Below are 23,024 nucleotides of genomic sequence, written 5' to 3' on the forward strand. Positions count from 1 at the left end.
AAATTCATTTTACTTGCTTTTATAATGATTGTATAATTATTTATCCAATTATTATAACTCCTAAATAATATATTTGTCATGCGGCACTCAGTGCCGCGCGCGCCCACTATCGTTTGTAAGCGCACTCTTAAGGGGATCTTAAAGCCGTCTGTATTACCGATTAAATTATATAATATTTGTATTACAATATTTTATTTTCTTTCGCAGATTCAAAAATCTTTTTTCAAAATTAAAATATACCCATTAATATGTGTTTGTGAGATGGAGTTTATGCCGAGAATGACCTAAAATTTTGGAATTGATATTTTTTTACCATTTCTTAGTGTAACATGGCGTCTCAAGTTGTCAAGTTGTCACAACATTTGCTTGATACGAAAGTTTTGCAACCTGTACTAAATCCACAAACACGTAGTTTGCACGAACAAAAAACGTCAAGTTCTTAGAATTAAACTTATATGCTTTATCATGAATTTGTTCTCGAATTAAACTTATATGAAAATTGAACATACGACTGCGTGTATTATAGATTGCGTGAGATATTGGTGTGATAGAATATATGATGTTGCAGCCGCGGTTTCGGGATCGTAAGATTTTCAATAATATTAGACACTTCTTCGCATTTTACACGAACACGCTACTTTATTACAAAAACATTAAGAGCATACGGCTCGGATCATCTGTCAATCTTTGAGCGTATCCTCTTTGCAAAGTGGGACTTGTAAACTTGATCTAAGTCTGGAACGCCATTCTCTCATTCGAATGTCACTGATGAACATCGCTAGAGTCAGCGTTGTGATTTCAGTATTTTCCTCTCAAATAGATAAGTGGTCTTGAATTCATAGTAACTTTGCAAGCGCATAGAACAGTTCATTTCTTCATAGCTCAACGAAGTTCTCTTTAATGTCCCCTTCAGTAAACCTTTAAGAAAATGGATATGTTGTTCCCACCATCCTCCCCACCAGGCAACTGAAGGTGGATTAAAATGCCATGTCATCTCATTGAGTGCACAATATTGGGAAATTTTCCGCCAATTAATCTTCTGTAGTAGGTTCTTAATCCCTACAAAATTTTTCCCATTGTCGCTATATACTATAGTAGGTCTTCCTCGAAATACAATGAATCTTCTGAAAGCTTCCAGAAATTTCTCTGTTGATAGAGATGTAACCAACTCCAAGTGGACTGCATGGTAGACTGCACAAGTAAACAAACAGATGTAAGCCTTTTGTCCATCGCTCAAAAAAAGTGGTACAGCGTAATCGATACCTATCACTTCAAACGCTGCGGCATCTCTGTTTTCAGGTAACAATCCAAGTGGTGCTTTCATTGTTTTTGATGCATACCGACAACAAACGACACATTTTCTTATGACTGAGCGTACCATACGACGGCATTGCAAGACCCAAAACTTTTCGCGTAAGCTATTCATCACAATGTCAATTCCATGATTAAGTTTCAGATGAATATGAAAGATAATTTTCAACGTCAATAAATGAGCTGAGTCCAACACCACGGGACATCTGAAAGAAAAAGTGTCTTGACGATTGGAAATCATTGTCTTTGCGTATTAGTCCATTCTCCTCGAAAACATTTAAGCTTCGTAATCATGAATCGTTCCCAGGAATGATTCTTTCTGTGCCAGTCTACAGAGAAGCAATTCTGCCTTAGTAATTTCTTTGATAGTTAACTCTTGAGTTTGGTTTACTTGGATTCTTCGACAATTATTCACAATCTTAATATCCACGCGATGATACACAGAATTTTGGAATACATCAAAAGTTTCTATAAATATCAAAGGACTGTCTCTTTATTCGCTTGTTCTACGGAAGTTAGCATGGCGATTTCTTCAACAGTAGTTTCGAGGAATATTCTCTCTTTGCATCGTACGAAAGTCTTGCGTAACTCTAAATTAATTATGTTCTCGTCAATTTTTCCTTCCTCTTTAGGTCACTCTTTGGGAGGTAGTTTCAACAACTCCGGTCCCTTCCACCATTTCAGTTCAAGGAATTTCTTAGCATCACAACTTCGTGAGGATAAATTCGATGGGTTCATCACTCCAGGAACATATCTCCAAGATTCAATATCTGTAAGGCTCCTTATTTCCAGAATACGATTCCATACAAAAACTGCCCATTGTCTTGTTTGTCGAATCCATGTTAGAATGGTCATCGAGTCGCTCCAGAAATCTTGATAATCCATAGCCTTTACGAAGGATCTCATCATCTTAGCTCTAATGGAGGCTGCTAGTAATTCAAGGCGATGTACGATCTTCTTCTCTTTGGGTGCTACTCTAGATTTGGCTTCTACGATTTGGCTTGTACTTCGATTCCTATGCTTGATTCAACTCGTACGAAGATTGCCCCCGCGTATGCGTCTTTATTGGCGTCGACAAAAACATGAAAGGACAGTGAGTCGGGACCTCTTTCCTCTCCAAAAATTCATCGTGGAAACTTCAATATACGTAGGAGACCTAGTTGCTGAATCCATTTAAGAAATTCGTGCTTAACGTCGATGTCTATTTCTGTGTCCCAATCCACGTTTTTATTCCACAGATCTTGCAATAGTAATTTTGGTTTTAACAGTACGGAACAGACGAATCCAAGAGGGTCGTAAACTTTCTGTGATAAGATGATTCTCTCCGTTATTTTCTGCGTGATCGTCGGTGCAGGAAATTCCGGTAACATTAAAGTATCCCTTTTGGTGTCCCATATAAATCCAAGCACCGTTGACTGACTCTCAGGATCTTTGCCAGTGTATTTCCAATCTCTTAAGTCAAATTTGGCTTGAGTCAAAAGGGAACAGGCTTCTCTCCTGAAAACTTCAAAATCAGAATAAGAATCGACACTAGTAACACAGTCATCGACATAAAAGGATTTTTCCAGTTTCTCATAAACTGTTTTCTTATATGGCAAAATGATAGAATTTAAGGCTCTGTTAATATGCAATTCAATCGCCGCCCCTAAAAGGAATGGGCTGCTTGTCAATGACAAGACTGCTGCGAAGACAACTCGACGATGTCGATAAATCTCTATTTCTCCGTCAACGTTCCACCACAGGAATCTCAAAACAGCTCTATTCAACGGAGAAACGCCGATTCGTAAGAAGGCTTTTGCGATATCAGCTGTTATCCCTATCTTTTTCTCTCGAAATCGATGTAGTAATGCTGGAATAAGCTCTATAAGATTGGGTCCAGTCTCCAAGCATTGGTTAGGCGAAGGCGATTCCTTGACTTTTGCTGACGCATCGAAAATAGGGCGTATCTTCGTAGTTCCTTCTTCCTTGCATGCCTGTGTGAAAGATAGTAGTTCTCTTGATCGACTTCAAGTACAGGTATCTTTTCAATAATCGCTTCTTCGAGCCAATTATCAAAGTCTGATAGTCGTCAAATAAATCTTGTCGCAATCTCTTTGTAATGCCTTTTAGTCTTTTCTCGATTATGTCTTGATTATCTCATAAAGGTGGATGATTCTCTTTCCACGGCAGAAGAACTTCGTATCGACCTTCGTTGTCGATTTTCGTTGTTTCTTGAAATGAGGTCTTTATTTTAGCTTGATGTACCTCTTTAGTAACACTCTCAATAGGATCCGTGATGCCCAAGATATCGAGTCTCCATAAGTCTGATATGTTGGCTTCTTGAGTGAACATTGACATAATCGTCAGTGTAATATCGATGTCGCTGTCATCGTCTATATTCCTATTTAAGATTGTCCATCCAAGCTTAGTTTCTAGAGCTGTTATTCCTTTATCTGCAGGACTTTTCCTGTGAATATCTTGCCAGCAACATTAGCTCCAATCAACAGTGAAATGGATTCTTCACCGGTGTCGCTCAAACGTATGTCCTTTTTCTCAAGTATATCCATCCAAGTATATCATCGATCTTACAAGAGGTGTCCTGGCAGATAATGTTTTGTTGCAAAGTTACGAAGTCGCATTTATATGTTCCATCTAAGTTACCGATGTAGATCCAACAAGTATTGTGTCTCTGAGGTTTGGTTTTTCCTCAAAACAACAAGTGTACCATCGTCTGTTCGCTCTCAGCCTCGTATCCAAGCTCTCTGACTACCAGACTTTTTCCAAAACATAAGATACGAGCTAGTATCTATGACGGCGCGAACATTCACCAAGCCTTTTGGACCTCACATCAATGACTTTTAGTGTAGGCAGGAACATTTTTGTATTCGAAGAGACATTAGCGAAACAATTGTTTCTTTCGTGAAAAACTGGTTCTTTCGGTTTCTTCTCATCCGCTTGCTTTGTCTCGTCCTTGTTCGAGAGGTTCTTACACATCAGCAGGCAATGTCCTTTGCTGCAAGGGCATTTTATTTTGTTACGGCATCTTTTATAGTTGTGTCCTACTTTCAGACAATTAAAATAGCCCTGCTTGTCTTTTATAGCTTGGATTCTCTTCTCTAAGTCCATACTTCTGGCCATTTCACAACTCAAGCTGTCATGATTAGCCCCATAAAATATACATTGCTGCGGCTTTGTTTCTTTTACCGATAGTAAGCTAGACGCTGTCGCTATCTTTGGATCTCGTTCACTCTTTGATTTCCTTTTATTTTTGTCCTTTGTCATCTGGAAATCGTTGCTCTTGAAGCATGTTTTTGCTATTTGAATACGTTCCTCACTCTCGACCTCTCTTCCTAGAAAAGTCATTAGACTAGTAAGATGATCTTTTTCAGTAACATTTACAACAGACGCGTCAGAATGAGGAATTAATTGGGCCCTTGTTCGTTGCCATGTACATAAGATCTCTTCAGGCAGTGAGGATACTACTAAAAGAAGCAACATTGCTGCGCACATTTCTGTTGTCATGCCTAAAGTTTCAAGTGCTCGTATATGCGTCTCTAATTTATCATAAGTGATTGTGAGCGACATCTTTTTATTCTTACTTAAGACTAACTTTAAAAATTCGCGCCCATAATATACAATCAATAAATCTTTTTTGCCGAATCGAGACTTGAGGCTGTGTATGTACTTTCTCATAATTACCGGCTGTTAGTGGAAAACTACTTCAAACGCGCGCGAGTCTTTTACCATAGATTATACTAAATATTGGAATTTATCTTCCCTCAACAACGCCGCGTCTTCGTGAATTTTCTTAAAAGTACTCCAAAAAGTATTCGGAAACCAATCTTTGATATCACCGTCAAACTTTCTTAATTCAATTTTCGGTAATTTTAATGCGCGTATATTTTCCTGTCTTGTCTTCCTATTTATCGTGGTAGTCCGTTGCAGCGGAACCGGTGTCGGCGGTTTCGAGTTCATTCTTCCTAATAGACTTCTCTAATAGACAGGTTAGCCCGACCTTTGCATGATGATATTTCGTGGTATACTCATCTGCTATGCCTCTCTTCCAATGGCTTCTTCAAGCTCTCCAGCTTCGATCATCAAGGTCTGCAGTTTCTGATTTAGCTCATTAAGCTCACTCGTTTTATCTCGTAGCATCGCGAAGCTGACTTGCAATGAGGTTATGTCCGGCGATTCCTTCGATTGCTTCGGAAGGAAGTGTACACTCTCGTAAAGACGGATTGTGTTATTCTTAGCGTTAACTTTATTTGTTCCATGTCTACAGATTACTTTCTTACGATCTCTGCTCGCTATAAAACGGCTACAACGAAATTACTCAGTCCTGTCACGGTCGCCAGAATGTTGCAGCCGCGGTTTCGTGATCGTAAGGTTCTCAATAATATTAGACATTTCTTCGTATTTTACACGAACACGCTACTTTATTACAAAAACATTAAGAGCATACGGCTCGGATCATCTGTAGTAACAAAGTCAGGCAGTAAAAAAGTCAAAAGTAAAAAGTTCTATTGACGGGAACGGACAGCACTCGCTCAGCTTGCAATTCGATCTCATCTTCTTCTGTCGTTCACACGCGGCCATTCCGGCATCTTCCTCTAACTCGCTGCTCGGCCGATAATATGTGTCTCGCCCTCTATATCAACGGTATTGAGAGCGCGCTTCCAACAAAAGACATGTCGATGCGCTGAAAAAACAGCGACGGTGTCTTTACCGGAATTCGAGATTCATTTTAGGATCCCTTTAAGTAACACGATTAAAGTAAACATCTCATATATGTATTTTATATTTTTTATTTTACTACTGTTACTTTTCATTGCATGAAATGTCGTGACATACTTTTCACGAAAATTTTTTTCTCTAAATTGTTTACGAGATAATGAAAAAATGCAAGAAAAACGAAATCACAAAAACATGAATCAAGTTCGTTGAGCTGCTTCAAAATAAAAATAAAATTAAATTGAATTAATTACGGAATTAAAAATTATTATGTAAATTATGTAAATAACATAAGCTTATATATCTTTTATGTTATTTACATAAAATATTATGTAAATAACATAAAAGATATACAAGCGTATTAATTTTTAAAAAAGCAATTTCACATTTCTTTCTAGTTATCTCGCTCATCTATTTCATTAGAATAAATTCGTCCACATTGTTATTGTGCTTAGCGTTCGTAACCGATCGCTGCAACCAACAATGACGTCATTGTGACTTGCTTGAACCATAATACAATATAAAGACAAAGATATGTCTGGTGGTAACCCATTATACAGATATAAAAAAAAGGAGGTAAACACATGACCATCCAATAAGTTATGTCAGCCTCAAATGATTTTGTCCTTGTTTAATATTTAATAAACAACGAACATGAAACGACATTTAAAACGTTGTGAGCGGTAAAGCGTAATCGCAAATCATAGCTGCGAGTACGTCTTTAATAAAGTGATATATAAAATGATATATATTTATTTTGTGATCACAGATTAAAATGAAGTATGCAGTAAAAGGCTATAAAAATTACTATCGGAAAACAAAAAATCTTCCAATAAAATATTTTTCATTTTCAAAAGATAAAATAGTTAGCATTAAATGGCGTGAAGTCTATACAAGATATCTCCGTGAAGTCTATGCAAGATATCTCCGTTAACAAAGGTAAAGTTTTCAGAGAGTATTAATTAAGTCAGCGTTAGCAATAAAGAATTTTATATTTTCGAGATGTATGTGTGCAAAAAATTGCTTCTTTCCGTGTGATACTGATCCTTTCCTGTTTGTGATACTGATGCAAACAGTATAAGAAAATAATGAATAATGTTCCTTGGTTTATTTACTAATATAACTAAATAATTAACCCTAGTATGAAACTCATGGGTACAACGTACCCTATGCAATTTTTTACATCAATAACTGTTTTACATTAATACTGTAATTTTTTTATAGTATAATTTAAAGACTCGGATTGAGGCTAAAAACAAACTTTACGAACTATTCATAGATATGATAAGTCTGCAAGAGTTTTTTTTTGCATTATTCTCGATGTGAGAATGCACGAAAGTTCAGGAAGGTACTTGAGACTCACATGTGATTAGCTTGTATATTTTCAGCGTTCTGAGTACCTTTTATTTTTTATTAAATATACGTTTATCGAATTTCGGATAGAAAGTACACGAAAATATAAAACTAAAAAGAATTATTATATATTTCAATGTAATAAATAATAGAAATTTTATAATTTTATCAGTCTTCGGAGATCGCTCGGCTGGAACGAATTTATTGGTTTAGAGCGAGTATTACATCTTCCTTTAAATCAAATTCTAATAAACTTAATTATACTATAATGATATTTATAATAATATTTATATATGTACAATTCTTTATCTATTATATTATTACTCTTTTATATTGTTCAAATAATAAAATTTTATTTATTTATTGTAAACTTAAAATATGTAGATTTTTCAAAAATGTCGATTTTCGATAATTCAAATAATTATACTTTTTTGAGCGATTCGATAGTTCAAATAATTATATTTTTTTGAGCGATTCGTACTATTTTTTTTGTTAGTCCAAAGGGTCAACTAAAAAAATCCTACGGGTTTTTGTTTAAATACTAGATGTAAAAATTTGAGAGTTTTTTAATCTAAAATAATCATTTTTTGTGAATTTCTCCATTAACATTTTTTTAAAGATTGTAATTAATTGAAAATAAAATATTACTTATTTAATTCATACTTATCTATCTTTGTCTGACTTTGAGGTATAAATTTCACATGTTTTGAGCTAAAAAATACGTATTCAGTCTAGAAATATAGCGTAACAAAGTTCAGTCTAGAAATATAGCGTAACAAAGGATCTCAAAAACCCTAATGTTATTAGAAAGGAAGCTAAAAATAATAAAGCCATATTAGGGTTAATAATATTATTAGGTGTATAACTTTGCTTATACCTTTTTCGTATAGATGGCTTTAGCGGTAAGTGGTGATCGAAATAAATAGATCATAGACGTCACACAATAAACTTGAGCATCTGTCAACATAACCCCATAAAAACATTAGTCGATTTGTGTCTGCATCATAAAGTTATTCTCGATTGAAAATGTCAGTTTACGAGCCAAATTCTTGTCATTTGCGGGAGGTTTTAATTTTCTGCTTCAATATGAAGAAACTACAGCTGAAGCTCATCGAATGCTCTCAAATATTTATGGTGAAACCGTTATTAATGAAAGAACGTGTCGTAAGTGGTTTCAACGCTTCAAGAACGGTGATTTTTCATGTCGAAGACCAGCATAGCGATGGAAGAGAGAAGGTTTTCGAAGATGCAGAATTGAAGGCATTACTTAATCAAGACTCTTGTCAAAATCAAAAAGAATTGGCATGATCATTAGGAGTGACTCAATCAGCCATTTCAAAACGTCTTAAAGCCATGGGAATGATTCAGAAGCAAGGAAATTGGGTGCCGTACGAGTTGAAGCCGAGAGATGTTGAACGGCGTTTGTTTGCTTGTGAACAGCTGCTTGAAAGGCAAAGACGGAAGGGCTTTCTGCATCGCATTGTGACTGGGGACGAAAAATGGGTTCATTACGATAATCCCAAGCGCAGAAAATCATAGGGAGTTCCCGGCCATGCTTCCACGTCGGCGGCCAAACCGAATATTCACGGCTCCAAGATCATGCTCTGTATTTGGTGGGATCAGCTTGGCGTAGTATATTATGAGCTGTTAAAACCGACTGAAACAATCACAGGCAATCAGTATCGAACGCAATTGATGCGTTTGAGCCGAGCATTGAAAGACAAACGGCAGCAATACAACGAGAGACACGATAAAGTGATTTTGCATGCTCGACCCCATGTTGCGAAAGTGGTCAAGACATACTTGGAAACGTTGAAATGGGAAGTCCTACACCACCCGCCGTATTCTCCAGACGTTGCTCCCTCTGACTATCACTTGTTTCGATCAATGGCACATGACCTGGCTGACCAGCACTTCCGGTCTTATGAAGAAGTAAAAAATTGGATCGATTCGTGGATCGCTTCAAAAGATGATCAGTTTTTTCGACGCGGGATTTGTATGCTGCCCGAAAGATGGGAGAAAATAGTGGCCAGCGATGGACAATACTGTGAATCATAAATGTATAACCAGTTTTTTACAATAAAGCCTCGAATTTCGGAAAAAAACGGTATAAGCAAAATTATATGCCTTAATTAATAATATTAATTAATAATTAAATATTAGTATATATAACAAAATAATAATTAATCAGATTACAAAATGCATAAGAGTCTTCGATTTTTGGTTCGAAATAAATTATGGAGAAAATATTTTTGAAAAAATGATACCCTTTTTACAACCTAGAGAACTAGCTACTAATAATAAAAAGTATTTATTAAATACATTTGTGAAATCTATTTCTTATTTGATATTTCAACCCTTAAGCATTAAAAGTTAAAATAAGGTAAAATAACGCCACTTTTATTGAGGTTGGTCCCTGAGAGAAACATTGATTTAAAAAAACTATGTAAAATAAAAGCAGCAATTTTATAAATCTATGTTTTATTAAACATCATCTATACCAAACTGATATAGCATAGAGCGTACAGATATAAATATAGCGTTTTTTCTTTCGCGTAGCCTCACGGATTAATCTTAGTACTTGAGCATTAAATAAATTTCTGAAATATATTATATATTTTTAAGAAAAAGGCTCAAATAATTTATAAAAATAATAAGTATAGGACTATCAAGAACTACCAAGCCAGGTCTTAATGTTGTGTTATTATAAAACAAAAGTTTATTATCACAAACGTTTCGATCCTAATTGGGTCATTCTCAATGTTAAAATTAATACAATTTAAAACACAACGACTTATTTGAAAGACAATAACTTGATAAAAAACATGATATATTGGGAGTACAAATTAGTTCGGTCCGTTTTCCAAAAGATGGCTCCGGCTGTTGTGAATGGTTCACAGTGACAGCTGATTTTGGTGTTTTCAGAGAGGTTAGACATTTGCTAATAATATTCAATTTATATCGCTTTGAGTTTCATACAAAAACCTTGATTTTTACTGTGTTTGAAATGTTGAATTTTGTGTTAACCAAGCAGCATTTGCGGTTCTAATTTTCTGCTTTAATTGGAAGAAAAGTACGGCTGAAGCCCATCGAATGCTTGTTGAAGTTTATGGTGACACTGCTTCAACTGATAAATCATGTTGGGAATGGTTTCAACGTTTCAAGGATGGAGATTTCAGCGTTGAAGACGAGTCTCGCTCTGGACAGCCAAAAAAATTCGAAGACAAAGAATTAGAGGCATTACTCGAAGAAGATCAGAGTCAAACGCAAGAGGAGCTTGCAGAATCATTGGGAGTAACTCAACAAGCCGTTTCTGCACGATTGAGAGCCATGGGAATAATTCAAAAACAAGGAAATTGTGTGCCTTATGAACTGAAACCGAGAAACGTTGAAAAGCGATTTTTTACTTGCGAACTAATTCAAAGAAAAGGTTTTTTGCATCGGATTGTGACTGGAGATGAGAAGTGGATATTCTATGATAAGAAGAAAAAATACTACGCTAAGCCCGGTCAATCGTTGTAATCGACCTCAACATCAACACCAAAACCGAACATTCATGATTCGAAGATCATGCTCAGTATCTAGTGGGACCAAAAGGGTGTTGTTTACTATGAGCTGCTGAAACCTGGCGATTCCATTACGAGCGATCGGTATCGGCTACAATTGATTCGTTTGATCCGTGCATTGCGAGAAAAACGGCCGGAATATGAGACATGATTGACAAGTTATTTTTCTTTATGACAATGCTCGGCCTGTCGCAAAAGTAGTAAAAAAATATTTGGAAACGCTCAAATGGAATGTTTTACCGCACCCGCCGTATTCTCCGGATATTGCTCCTTCTAATTACTGGTTGTTCCGAAGGATGCAGCACGATTTGGCAAATCATTGGTTCACTTCTTTCGCAGAAATCGAAAATTGGCTCCAAAATTGGCTCCAAAGACGAATCATTTTTTCGAGATGGAATTCGAAAATTGCCTGAGAGATGGGAAAAAGTAGTAGCCAGCGATGGACAATACTTTAATTAATCTGTTCATTCATTTTGTTTTGAAATAAATACATTTTTGAACACAAAAAAACAGACCGAACTAATTTATACTTCCAAGAATTTAGACAGCAATTGTAACAAAATATAAATTCATCGTAGTGTATGTAAAATTTCATTATGGATGGTTTTAAGCATTATTTAATATATCAACGTGAAAAAATAGATGCCGAAATATTCGAATAAATACATGAACATATACCATAAATAAATTACAGTAAATGTGATCAATAACGGCTATTTTATAAAATTACCTTAGAGACGCAGTCGCGAAGGTTCAGAAATGCACTCTCAAATTGACAAATGAATCAATTCTGAATATTGTCTAAAAACATAATTTAAAAAGATTGTATAAATAATAATTTGAAAAAATGAATGTAAGTCGCTAGCTAAAATAATTTCCTCATATGCAAAATTTTACAAATATAATAATTCGGTTATACAAATAAAATAGAAAATTGTCAAATGATAAAATGGTTACATGAATAAAATTAAATTTGTGTATGTAACAAATGTCTTTAAGATTAATTGTTTCTTCGATTAACAGTCCGTTGTATGATTCGTTTCTTTTTCTTCATAAAATTATTAAGAAAAGCATTCTGAAGGCCCTTAGCCAAGTGACAAACAGTTTCCAGTTGGTCAATAAATGAAATGGAAAACAATTTGAGGATAATTATGTGTTAGCCTCTGTGGATGTTGTTTCGCTTTTTTATATATATATATTTTTTAAATTAGTCAAAGACTAAGGATAAATTGAACCAATCACAATGGACCGTTTTACAATATTATTTTCAAAGTAAGAGTTGACGTAAGTTGAGTAGCACTACAATAAGTACTACAACAGTTTGATAACTACATTTCCATAATTTCGCGTAGAAAGGAATCAATTAGTCCCCATTAAATTCATAAGTTTGATTCGCTTCAGTCATCTTAGCATTCCCTTCTTGTAAAGAAATCGAAATGCCGGTCAGGTGTAGTTAGTAAGACGTTCCTTGTGTTTATTTGCAGCTGATATCATTTCTTCATTAACAGTCTTCATTTTAAGGTTTCAATGGATCCGCATCTCAACAGTACCACGATGCATTATATCCCTAAGCACTTTATTTTGAAACATTTGAATAATTTTTACATTTGATTCTTACTATATCCCCAGAGTTGGATCTCGTAGGTCCAAACCGGCTTTAGGATAAGCTGTACAGCAACAGTTTATTTTGTAATGACAGCTTGAAATTCCTGCCTATCAGCCACTCCATTTTGATCCGAATAACGATCAATTGCTTTATATGTTCCTTCCAACGGAGCTTAGCATCTAGAGCCATGCCAAGATATTTTGCAATATTAGAATACGAAACTATTTGCTGATTTATAATAACCGGTCTTTTAGTCACTTTCTTTAGAGTGAAATTGATATGCTAAGATTTGTTTTCATTTAATTTGATTTTCCATTCTTTTGTCAACTGCTCTTTGTAGCTTGCTTGTAGATGCGTAAGAGTTCTCATCCACAGCTCGGATTGCCGTATCATCAGCAAAAATTGCAACCATTGTCTTAGGAATTCTAGGTATATCTGCCATATACAAAAAGTATAAAGTCGATCCCAAAACATTATTCTGGACTCCAGCGTTAATTTTCCGAAAGCTTGAGTAGGTATCTGCATATCTCATCTTAAAACAGCGATTTTGTAAATAAGACTTCCAATAATTCATAGAACGCTTTAGGAAGCATTGTTTTTAGTTTAAATACTATTCTCTCAGATCTTCTCAAATGCTTGAGAAACGTCAAATAGGACAGCCGAGCCAACCTTTTTGTTTTCTAATGCTGATTTAATTTTATCCACGATACGGTGCACATGATCAATCGTAAAATGCTTGTCCCGAAAACCAAATTGATGTTCTGAGAAAAGATTGTTTTCCTCAATAACTAATTTTAGTCTTTTACTAATTAGTTTTTCAAAAACTTTTGATATGATTGAAAGAAGAGATTGGTCTATATGATGTGACTACATCTAAGAGTTTAGGTAATAGTTACCATAATTATTTCCGCCATTTTCCATTGTTTTGGAAAGTAACGCAGCCATGCGTTAAATATATGGATCAATTTCATAATACCTTTGAGTGGCAATTGATTTAGCATGCGAACAGTAATACCATCATATCTGGGAGTTTTTTTTAATTTAAACGATTAATTTCTTTATTATCTCCTGTAGGATGATAAATTTAAGAGGGATATCCACTCTGTATTTTTACCAGACCGCCCTAGTTATCTATTATTTGAACACCTGCTCCAAATAATCAGCATGTAAGTCATCCTGATTGTTTCTGACCCAAGAACCATCCGATTTCCTAATAGGTGAGATAGTAACCTTAGGCTTCTTGATACTTTGCAGCTTTTCATAACAAGTAACAAGTTGGTATCTTTGCCAGCTGAAAGTCCCTGCAAATATTTATTAATACCTTGGTTTTTGTATTCACGAGTAAGTCTTTTTAGCTTCTGACTTATTCGATTGTATATGGTTTTATCCTATAGATCATGAAAACACTGCCATCTTCTATGCAATCTCATTTTATCCCTTATCATTCTTTTAATTTTAACAGAAAATTGAGAACTAGCTACAGCTCTTATTTCAAAAATTGGAGTATTAATTCTGACTGCCTTTAGAATGTAATTAGTAATCATTTGTACTTCGCAGTCTTTGATCAGTGGTTTTAAGTGGTGCAGCCAGTCTAATTTCTTTTCAAGGAAAGTTGAATAACTTTCTCAATCAGTTTTAACATTATTCAAGGGAAATCTCCTTGTTACAACAGAGTCATGCAGGATCAAATTAACTGGAGAATAGTCTGAGCTTAAGTCAAAACTGGACTCTATATTAATATACATTAATATGCTTAGGTGATAGCTCTTTAACAATAAAAAAATCAATTATATCAGAGTGTCAATTCAAGTCAGTAATCCAATAGCTGGAATTACCGCTGGATAGGAATTCACATTTAAAAGTTCTACCGGTAAGGAATAACTCTTTTCCTTTCCGAAGTATATCTACTATTCCAGTAGGTGTGTTTGGCGTTAAAATCATCGCTGACAAGAAAAAGTTACCCAAAGTTTGTAAGAAATTGGTGTATTCATCTTTTAATATTATGTCTGGGTAGGCTATATATTGCAGAAGCATTGAATTTATATCTTTTCATACTAATAGTAGCAGCTTAAATACTGTCCGAAGAGAAATAGAGTTCTTCGTAGAAATTTAATATCAGACCTAATTAAGACAGCAGCACCCCCAGCAGTTGTTAGATATATGAATGATATGGTTTCGAATCCGTATAACTTGAAGTTGGTTTCCTTAGTGAAATGAGTTTCAGAGATCAAACACACATTTATCTTTTGGTCTCCTAAGAAGGTTTTAAGTTCTAATTTATGTTGACGCAGACCGTTTGCATTGGCCATTTCCATTATTTGGCAATTCGAATAGAATTCGCCATTATCTCTTCACAATTTTGGCAAGCGCTCCGTCAATACTCGAATTTTGATTTATAAAATTTTTTTTGATGGTCGATATGACTAATGAACTTTTTCAATAATTCCATGATTTCAGTAGAAGCGCTTTTTAAAGGTGATTCTTTAACCATATTTCCTTGAAAGGCTACCTATTTCAACGTATGTATCATCAAAGTTATTTGATTTCAGAACCTTAAGTTTTATCCTAGGTAAAAATCTCCTTCGAATTTTTCTAATTTTTCTTCGAATTTTAACAATCTAATTTTTAACTTTCCCCATTAATTTCTTGTCTTTGACAGTTACATTTCTTCTGTTTTGCAATTCTTTATCAACTGCACAGCCTCTATAATTTGCAGTATGGGCCTCTCCTCAGGGATGTACTTAGGCTCAGAGTCCTTTATTATTAGGTGTACAAATAAGTTTCCGCCGTTTGACAAAAGATGGCGCTACTAGTAAGCTATGGTTAAAATTGTCTGATGTAAAACATTATATCGTAACGTTGGACATCCATCAACAACATAATCTTGAAATACTAGCGATTTTGTATCAGCATCATATATTTTTTTTGTGCGAAAATGCTGAGTTTTGAGCCGAATAAACGTCATTTGCGGGAACTTTTGATTTACTTCTTTAATTTGAAGAAATCTGCAGTTGAGGCTCATCGATTGCTTGTAGAAGCATATGGTGAGGCTGCCTTAAGTGAGAGAAGTTGTCGTGAATGGTTTCAAAAATTTAAGAACGGTGAATTTGACGTCGAAGACAAAGAACATAGCGGAAGGCTGAAAGTGTACGAAGACGCGGAATTGGAAGCATTATTGAATAAAGATTCGTGCCAAACGCAAAAAGAACTTGCACTTACATTAGGAGCGACTCAACAAGCAATTTCACATCGTTTGAAATCATTGGGAATGATTCAAAAGCAAGGGAATTGAGTTCCATATAAACTGAAGCCGAGAAACGTTGAACGCCGATTTTCCATATGTGAAATGCTGCTTGTCAGGCATAAACGAAAAGATTTTTTACATCGTATAGTCACTGGTGATGAAAAATAGATCCACTACGATAATTCAAAGAAGAGGAAATCATGGGGATCATCTGGCGATGCTTCAACATCGACAGCCAAGCCGAATATTCATGGAAAAAAACTCATGTTGTGTATTTGGTGGGATCAACTTGGTGTCGTGTATTATGAGTTGCTCAAACCGAACGAAACCATTACTGGGGCTCTCTACCGAACACAATTGATGAGATTGAGCTGAGCACTCAAAAAAAAAACGCGGCCACTACTACTCCAGGCATGAAAATTATTCTCCTGCATGATAATGTTCGACCACATGTTGCGGCGCCGGTCAAAACCTACATGGAAACACTCAATTGGGTAGTTCTACCCCACTCGCCGTATTCACCAAACATTGCCTCTTCCGATTACCATTCTATTTCGATCGATGGCGCATGGCCTGTCTGAGCAGCACTTCACATCATATGAAGATATCAAAAATTGGATCGATAATTGGATAGCCTCAAAAGATGAAGCGTTCTGCCAACGCGGTATCCGTATGCTACCAGAAAGATGAGAAAAAGTAGTGGCTAGCGATGGACAATACTTTCAATAAAACATTATGTATCGTTCTTTCACAATAAATACTTAATTTTTTATTAAAAATGGCGGAAACTTATTTGTACACCTAATACATTCCGTTATAAGGTACTCGCCGGTACATCTGACTCTTCTGTAGCAACTGCTACGAATAATGATTGTAGCTCTGACAATTCTTACATTGAACAATCCGGATTAAGTTTTTACATATTGCTTCTATTTTCATTGATAGTGGTTATTACCTATGGTTTTAATACCATAGATTTCTTTTATTGACTCAGAGTTGGCAAATGTGAGCATGAAGAGCCTGAGTCTAACATGAGACTTAATCCTTTTATCTTCATTAATTGAATTTTTATTGAATATTGTCTTAAGGATATTAGTTGCCAATATAACTTTTAATCCTTTAGATTTCTTGTACGATGGAAGTGAGATCAATATCCGGGTCAAGCTCCCTAGCCATCACTCTGATGATATCTCTCTGACGAATATTTTTGTCGACAAAAGTATGCCATTCTATTTTTTGCTCGGATTCCTTCATCTCATTGAGCAATAAGGTAATTCTATGTCTGATACTATTCCCCGGCTGAGCAATTAATCTTCAAGTCTCCAGAAGAAAGAGCCATTATTTTATCTTTAAAAGCCTCTTTATGTAAATTATTACTTACCCTGTTAATGTCTTTTAATCCACTAATATAAATTGATGGTGAAGCAGCTTCTCTCTTAGGTATCCTAGAGGCTGTTTGAGAAAAGAGATTTGGTCTCGGTGGAGTATTTTCAATCGTAAACGAGTCAGAAGCATTCCTCTTTTTCTTAGCCCTTTTTGATTGTTGAATTAGCCAATCATATTGGTTCCTAGGAGCTTCAGTCTGCTTCCCTTTGGGGGAGTTAAATTTATCCTCATCCATATGGTAGGAAATCTTGCGATTCTCCAGGGTAACCATCTGTCTTCAAGAGATTTAACCTATCGTGCAGTAGATGATTTCCTTCCTCTTGAGATAAGCAATTCAATCTGAATACCTCAGACTCATTGTAAGCATAACTCTTAAGCAATGATTGCGCCCCCCTCCCCAGAATCCATGGGGCCAGCCTCCAAGGATTTTCCGGATTAGTACTTGGGCTGCCACCTGGGTAATATTTCCTAAAATTGTTTTTTACCATTTCAAGATAATTACTAGTTTTGGTCCACCATGGATATTTTATTTTCCCGATACTCTGCAACCACAACAGACTGCCGAGCATTCCCCTATGCGCCACCAGGCATCCGAGGGGACTAATAATCCCGCACGACTGTTTTGTTTTTTATCAACGTTCCTACAGATTTAGCAGTAAAAGGAATTGAAAAGAGATGGAATTATATTGGTTATAATACAAAGAGGAATTTTTAATTGTCATCCGGTTGATTCTTCAATCCACAGTCCTTTCTTTTAATGGAGTATTTATAAACAAACATTCGGGACGCAACATATAGGATTCCTTTTGTCTCCGATTTTAGCAAACATTATTTTAGAAGATCTTGAAGAATAAGCATTACTTTTTATACGGATTTATTACAGATATGTTGACGCCATTCTTTTGGCTGCTCCATATGAATTTTTAAATATTTTGGTGTATAACTCTTTACATACATAACTGCAGTTTACTATAAAAGTTAGCAATTGCAATTCTATTAGTTTTTTGGATGTTGTACTTTAATTTTAGACAACAATAAAATTATTTTTTACCAGCATCGTAACCTAACATTTTCGGCAATTTAAATTTTCATTCACACCATTCTATTTGTCACAAAAGAGGAATTGTATATGGAATGATAGAAAATAATTCTTTTGGCACATCCACGTTACCATTAAAAAAACTTAATAGAGTCTATCTATATCTTGTTAGAGAATGGTTACCCAATTCTGTTTATTTTTGCAGCCATCAGAACGAGATTAAAATTCCATTTTCACGAATCTAACAATCCCACCACTAAAATACTGAACATTAAGAACATTAACAACAAATATTTCACAGTTCCGTATATAAGATCTATTGCTGAAAGTTTTTTACCGCTTACTTCAATTTAAAAACGGCCTTTTCGATTCCTAACATCTTGAATAAGTTTATTAAAGTAGATAAAGATTACTTACAATTAAATTCATTATCGCATCAAGACGTGATGTACAAGATTTCATGTCTGGATTGTGATGCGAGTTATGTATTATCGGCCAAACGAAAAGACACATACAAGAGTGCATGAGCATTCTGCTGATGTTAACAAGAAAACAGGATCTTCTTCAGACCATTCGTCATTTCAGACCATCGCATCAAGTTTAATCATAACTTTGATTGGGAGGAAAATATTGGATACGGAACTAGCTTATAATAAAAGGTTAATATCAGAAATGGTGCACATTAAAAAACAATCTCAAAATTTAAATAAACAAATTGATACGGATTCTTTATCTGACATGTATGTGTCTTCCTATACTCCAGTCGCTATCCTCTTCTTAATACTTCCTTAGATATTTTCTTCTTTCCTTACTATTTGTCTCTCTAACTGTCACAAGATATCAGATTAAAATTGTCTTTTCTAAAGAGGTATATTCTGATTCTCAAGATATTTCAATTTTTCTGTATTTAAATAATGTTATTGTTAAATATTGTACTAGTTAACAGGTACTTTTTATTTATTATATTTTTTCCTATTAATCGTTCGACTAGTATTTTTAATTGTTTGTTCCTATATTTTATTTTTAATCTTTATATACAAATATCTTTGTATACAAATTTTTTTTTATCTTAAGACATTTGTTATATACACGAATTTAATTTTATTCATGTAACCATTTAATCATTTGACATACAATGTATTGTATGTCAAATGTAAAAATTATAATACAATGTATTGTAATTTTTCTATTTTATTTGTATAACCAAATCATCATATTTGTAAAATTTTACGTGTGAGTTGAGAAAATTATTTTAGCTAGCGACTTACATTCATTTTTGCAAATTATTATTTATATTAGGGGTTTGCATTAAAAGCCACTGTTCACGTTTAGATGGCAGTATGCTATGGTCAGAGACATCTGCTACTTATATCATTTTTAAATGTGAATATTTCCTACTAAAATTCAGTCAACAGACGTCATCCTTGTTTATATATGTGCTTTTCTATAACTGAATTAAAATGGAACGTGATAAGTTGTTTTTCCGATGTGTACTTTTACACTATTTTGATTTGAAAAAAAGTGCAGCTGAAACTCATCGATTGCTTGCGGAAATTTATGGTGAATCTGCACCATCGGAAACAGTATGTAGAGACTGGTTTCGACGATTCAAAAGTGGTGATTGTGACGTTCACGACAAACAACGAACAGGTCAACCGAAAAAATTCGAAGATGAACAACTGCAAGCTCTATTGGAAGAAAATCCAGCTCAAACACTCAAAGAATTGTCTCAACAACTGAAAGTCGATAAATCAACTATTTTTCCACGTTTACAAGCTATGGGAAAGATTCAGAAAGAAGGAAAATGGCAGCCACATGAATTGACCGAAAATTGGCCATTGCCAACCGTTTAAACATCTCAATTTCTTTGCTTGCAAAGCATAACAAGAAGAGTTTCTTGTGGCGTATCGTGACCGGCGATGAAAAATGGATCTTTTTCAACAACCCAAAACGCAAAGAATCATGGGTTGATCCTGGCCAACCATCAATATCGACTCCAAAGCGAAATATCCACTGTATTTGGTGGGATATGGAAGGTGTCGTGTATTATGAGCTGCTTAAACCGAACGAAACAATCACCACCGAGCGTTATCAACAACAATTGGAACGTTTGAATGATAATTTGATGCAAAAACGATCATCAATTGCATCAAATCGTCGAAAGGTGATTTTACTCCATGATAACGCTCGGCCGCATGTTGCTATAGCCGTGAAACAAACACTGATAGATCTCGAATGGGAGGTTCTCCCGCACTCAGCGTATTCTCCGGACTTAGCACCAAGCGATTATCATCTGTTCCGATCGATGCAACATGCTCTAGAAGATACACACTTCCATAATTATAGCGAAGTCGAAAATTGGGTTGCTGAATGGATTGACTCAAAAGACAGACTATTCTTTCGTCGTGGAATTCAACTTCTGCCTGAAAAGTGGCAAAAAGTCATAGCTTCCGAGGGAAAATACTTTGATTGAGGTATTCATATATTTTGTTATTGAAATAAGTGCTCAAATATAAAGAAAAAACAGCGGCTTTTAATGCAAACCCCTAATATATACAAAAATATTATAATATAATAAAAATATACCTCAATCAAAGTATTTTCCCTCGGAAGCTATGACTTTTTGTCACTTTTCAGGTAGAAGTTGAATTCCACGACGAAAGAATAGTCTGTCTTTTGAGTCAATCCATTCAGCAACCCAATTTTCGACTTCGCTATAATTATGGAAGTATGTATCTTCTAGAGCATGTTGCATCGATCGGAACAGATGATAATCGCTTGGTGCTAAGTCCGGAGAATACGCTGGGTGCGGGAGAACCTCCCATTCGAGATCTATCAGTGTTTGTTTCACGGCTATAGCAACATGCGGCCGAGCGTTATCATGGAGTAAAATCACCTTTCGACGATTTGATGCAATTGATGATCGTTTTTGCATCAAATTATCATTCAAACGTTCCAATTGTTGTTGATAACGCTCGGTGGTGATTGTTTCGTTCGGTTTAAGCAGCTCATAATACACGACACCTTCCATATCCCACCAAATACAGTGGATATTTCGCTTTGGAGTCGATATTGATGGTTGGCCAGGATCAACCCATGATTCTTTGCGTTTTGGGTTGTTGAAAAAGATCCATTTTTCATCGCCGGTCACGATACGCCACAAGAAACTCTTCTTGTTATGCTTTGCAAGCAAAGAAATTGAGATGTTTAAACGGTTGGCAATGGCCAATTTTCGGTCAATTCATGTGGCTGCCATTTTCCTTCTTTCTGAATCTTTCCCATAGCTTGTAAACGTGGAAAAATAGTTGATTTATCGACTTTCAGTTGTTGAGACAATTCTTTGAGTGTTTGAGCTGGATTTTCTTCCAATAGAGCTTGCAGTTGTTCATCTTCGAATTTTTTCGGTTGACCTGTTCGTTGTTTGTCGTGAACGTCACAATCACCACTTTTGAATCGTCGAAACCAGTCTCTACATACTGTTTCCGATGGTGCAGATTCACCATAAATTTCCGCAAGCAATCGATGAGTTTCAGCTGCACTTTTTTTCAAATCAAAATAGTGTAAAAGTACACATCGGAAAAACAACTTATCACGTTCCATTTTAATTCAGTTATAGAAAAGCACATATGTAAACAAGGATGACGTCTGTTGACTGAATTTTAGTAGGAAATGTTCACATTTAAAAATGATATAAGTAGCAGATGTCTCTGACCATAGCATACGCAGTTACTGCAACCTAAACGTGAACAGTGGCTTTTAATGCAAACCCCTAATATAATATTGTTTTTTAATATCTATTTTGTTTAATATCTTTTGTATTTGTTAAAATGTATTGCAAGGAACGCTATAAGTATACTGATAAATAATATAATACATTCGAATTTACCACGAAACGATGACATAAGTTGTTAATTTTGATTGGTCGCTCGACTGTCACGTGATTACATCCTGTGTATAGGCATATCCTTGTCTTTATATCATGGCTTGAATAATATTGTAACTCTGTATAATTTTAGGCGGGGTTTTCTTGTTTGAAACTGTCAGATAATCCAGAAACGCAGTCCCTCATAACTACGGTACCATATTGTCACGATGACTTTGGCTAGCCGTAATACGGACCACAAATTCTTCATCAAAGATACGAAATCCACAAACAATAACGAGGAGATTACTATCAACAAGGGAATGATCAAATAAAACGATGAATAAGTAATTACTTCGGGAATAATTACAATTGTAATTCAGAGATGCAATTAATACCGAAATGGATGGAATAACAGCGTATTGCTTCTGCATTTTGATTTAATATTACGGTTTAGGAAACCATATTATTGATGCTTTCAGCACGACACAAACTATTATGGAATTGTATGTTATTGCTGGCAATAAATTATCTCTTATCATCTTATTATGCACATTAATTTTATTACTTGATATAAATAAAGTTACGTTATAACAATTATAATACGTTATAATAGCAATAATAAAACTTTATCAAATCGTTTTAAACATTATAATACATTCATATGTCTTTTATATTGCCTATAACTTATTTCATACATTCCGTAATTTTATTCAATTCCGTAACTTAATTAATTTAATTCAATTTTAATTAATTTAATTCAATTTTAATTTTCAATCTTATAACTTCGTTTTGCGTTTTTTCATACATTCAGGATTTTCGTAGATTAGAAATTTAGAGCTCAAAAACATAGAAAATATTTTTATTGATATCCGCATTTTACGTTTTCTTTGTAAATTAAGTTTTGATCGAGTAATTTCTGCCAAGACTAAAGACTTCTGCGCTCG

The 23,024-nt window shown here is 35.0% G+C and overlaps 1 protein-coding gene across 11 annotated transcripts in view; it reads right to left on the reverse strand.

Annotated features, from left to right (window-relative positions):
• Positions 1–23,024, reverse strand: part of LOC105153659 (A-type potassium channel modulatory protein DPP6) — a 635,032-nt gene that overhangs the window by 73,395 nt on the left and 538,613 nt on the right. The gene's annotated exons all lie outside the window — the stretch shown is intronic.

Source organism: Acromyrmex echinatior, chromosome 7 (assembly GCF_024713525.1).
Source record: "Acromyrmex echinatior isolate Ae372 chromosome 7, ASM2471352v2, whole genome shotgun sequence".
In the NCBI taxonomy this organism is placed as follows: Eukaryota; Metazoa; Arthropoda; class Insecta; order Hymenoptera; family Formicidae; genus Acromyrmex; species Acromyrmex echinatior.